Genomic DNA, 3,636 nt, shown 5'->3' with positions numbered 1-3,636 from the left:
ATGGAAAAGCTTCTGCCTCAGGGTGATACTGGGCTTGAAGTTCACAGGGATGCCAGTGTTTGTTGAAAAATGTTTCTGTTTGTTGACTCCCCACAAGTCAGTTAGAACTGAAGAAGCCTTTCTGATGAGAGGGGAAATGTCTTCAAGAACTTCAAGCAAGTCCAGCTGCCTTTGTATAGCACTTAGAAATTTTCACAGACCTATTGCTAGGCACTTTGGGAAGAACACCCTTTGACTGGTGTGGGAGTATGAGAGGACATCCAGTAAACTTACCAAATACAAAAATAAGCTAAGCTTCAACTTGAGATGCAGGCAACACATGATCATTCCTAGCAGCTTATGCCTGGGTTCCACCATGAAAGGCCACAAAGCTGAAAGAACTCTCCAGAAGGCTCAGACCCAGCTGCTCAGCGAGAGAGTGAGACGGATTCCTCTTACTACCGATGCCCTTAAAGTACAGATTAACCAAAGGCTCTAGGAACTGACATCACATCTACCCAATGAGGTCCTTGACGAAGTCTCCATGTTTGTTGAAAAGGCACAGAAATCACAACACGTCAAGGGCAAGGAACGACAGACACGTAGATCCCAAACATTACTTTCACGATTTAGCAATTCCCATAGAACAGAAGAACTGACCTGGAGGAAAAGGGCTACAGTACAACACAGCAGGACATTCAAGTGAAGTGGGTGAAGAACTCGTCAGACAGATGACTCACCCAACCTGAAAAGGACATCTTAAACGAGGGACTGAACTTTGCAGTAACCCCGGAACAGATACCAGTGGTAGACCTCACACACTGAGACACTGAGACGGAATGTTACTATCAACTATAAGAGAAAGGTAATAAGCTCCCTACAACTGCTGGAAAAGGACAAAGCCATTGACCAACCACTATATTACTGCTTTTGCCCTGGGGAATCCAACCCTTGCATTTACGGACTCCCCAAGATACACAAGGAAGTAGCCCTGCTTAGACCCATTATCACTAACATTAACTCCTTTACCTACAACATTGCTTAACACCTAGCCACCATCCCTAGCTCCTCTGGTCGGTAACACTCTACACCACATCAAAAACTCCCAGGATTTTGCCAACAAGATTAGAATAATTAAACTGGACTGAGATTAAACCGTGGTATCCTACAATGTCACTTAATTCTTCACATGCATTCCCAACCCAGAAGCAGTAAAGGCTGTAAGGAAACGACTACTGCACACGACAGCTCTCTGTCCAACAGAGCCAACCTCACCCCAGACCTCATATGTGCCCTGCTTGACCTCTGCCTGACTACAACCTAATTCCAGTACAATGAGGGGTTCTACAGACAGAAGCACAGCTGTGCCATGGGTTCACTGGTGTTTCCAATAGTGGCCAATCTCTATATGGAAAAAGTAGAGAGCAGAGCCCTGCTCTCCTTCACAGGGAATATTCCCAGCAATTGGTTTAGGTATGCGGACGACACCTGGGTGAGAATTAGAACACAGGAAGTGGAAGCCTTCACAGAACAAGACAATGCAGCGGAGAGCAACATCAAGCTCACTCGGTAGGATGTCAGAGGAAATAGTCATAGTCCTACTGGACTGCGAGGTGCACATTGATGATGACACTGAAGTATACAGAAAACCCACACACATATTTCAATATTTACTCTCTGATTCTCATCACCCACTGGAGCACAAGCTGGGGGTTATCAGAACCCTACACCATCAGGCGCAGAACGTGCCCACAAGGACCGAGGGCAAGGAGTAGGAGAAAAAACACATCAGGGATGCACTTAAAACTTGTAGTTACCCAAACTGCGCCTTTGTCAAAACCACAAAAAGATGCAGAACAGCCAGAGAAGAAAACAATAATAAACGAAACAACATTGTTATTCCTTACGTTCCACAAGTATCTTTACAAGGAACACCAGATCGCTGTGCACTTCAAGTCCAGTAAGACTCTGAGGCAGAAGCTTGTCTGCCAACGTAAGGATAAAACACCCAGACATAAGCAGAGCAATGTAGTGTATGCAGTTCAATGCAGCGAAGAAAGCACAGACCTGTACAAAACAACATCCTCTGGGGACCATGAATGTTTGTGTCAATCCATTTAGTAAATGCTGAGATATTTCACAGGATAAGTAAAAAACAATGACCTGCTGATGATGCTACAGGAAGATTCAGGGGATCACCATAGTGTCTAAGGTTCATCCTCTTGGCACCAAAGACATCTTTACTTAATTTCATAGCAATCCCTACAATCATTGTTGAGGTTTTCAGTAAAAGCCAAATGTATCAACATGCTGGTTGCATTAAAAGAAAAGTCAGGGGATCACCAACGTAAGCAGGTTTCATCCTCTGGTGACCAGGGATATCTGCCCAAAATCTAAACTCCATCAGTCCAGTTGTTATTGGCATAATTCAGTCAGGACCAAAGTTGTGGGCCGACATTGCCATCTTTAGAACTGTGCCAAAAGCACGGCTAATATGCATCATATTTTATGAAAAAATCATGTTCTAAAATCTTAATCTAGCAAACTAGTAATTTTAGCTTTGAATAAATGTAGTGGGATGAAAAGTAAAATACTTTAGTAATGTAAAAGTGTAAAGTTGACATAGATATACTCAAGTACCTCAAGTAGTATTTAAGTACAGTACTTGACTAAATTAGTTATTCTCTACCAATGGGGGGAGATAATAACATGAGAGAGGAAAGTAGAAATGAACTATTTCTCACTGGGTCCATAAACCCCCAGAACACCATCAAGAGCACCTGGGAGTCCCACTTTGGGAGCTGCTGTCTCAGCCTACATCAACTGTGAAATACCATTGAAATCCTATAGAATTTCTGTGAAAAACCACATAAGCTCCTCACAGAAAGTACCTGGCTGAACACACGCTGTGTGTGATGCAGGCGATAATCAGGGTGGCCCTCTGATTCCTGGCAGTTGTCTGCAATTTATGACTATTCTGAGACAAAAAAAGGTTGTTAGAAAACAAATATCCCAGCTGTCAAAGTCCTTGTTGGAGAACTCATTCACCATGCCTGATTTGCACTGCTTTTCTCACACATTAGAGAGTAATTAAGAAAAATCTTTTGAGACTCAACACTTGAAGAAAGGAGGAATGTGTGAGTTAAAAAAGTGAAATGCACTCTTAAAATCTCCAACTGTGGAGTTTTAACTCTGAATCATGACTAGAAACAAAGCACATTCTATGGACTAATGGTCTGTAATAACCCTCTGTGATATGGCTTTGTTACCACAGCAGGAACGGCCCAAGACAACCTGCCGCATGACAGCTCAATAATGCTTTGTTGCAGAAGAGCGCTGGTAATTACTGATACACACAGCATGAAAGGACTATTCTTATTGTTATATACACACATTAGCTCCACAAAGTGTGATGTAAAACTAGCTTTAATCGGCACAACACTGCAGTGCTACACTGACTGATTTTACTTAGCTAACACAATGTTTACAGTATAGACTGAGTGCTCATTATGACTTATTGCTTACTAATGCACATTCTACAGAGTACTAATCACATGCATTTACAGCAATCACACCCTTGTTTCACTTTGTTCTGCTAATCTTAAAAGGAAATACTGTGTAATTCACTCTCTGAAGTGGAGCCTTTAATGTAAGTTC

General features: G+C 42.4%; 1 pseudogene; it reads left to right on the top strand.

Annotated features, from left to right (window-relative positions):
• LOC120786388 lies at window positions 1–2,100 on the top strand (annotated as a pseudogene).
• The last annotated feature ends 1,536 nt before the right edge of the window (window positions 2,101–3,636 follow it).

This window comes from Xiphias gladius, chromosome 24, assembly GCF_016859285.1.
Source record: "Xiphias gladius isolate SHS-SW01 ecotype Sanya breed wild chromosome 24, ASM1685928v1, whole genome shotgun sequence".
In the NCBI taxonomy this organism is placed as follows: domain Eukaryota; kingdom Metazoa; phylum Chordata; class Actinopteri; order Istiophoriformes; family Xiphiidae; genus Xiphias; species Xiphias gladius.
This window is presented reverse-complemented; position numbering and strand designations above follow the sequence as displayed.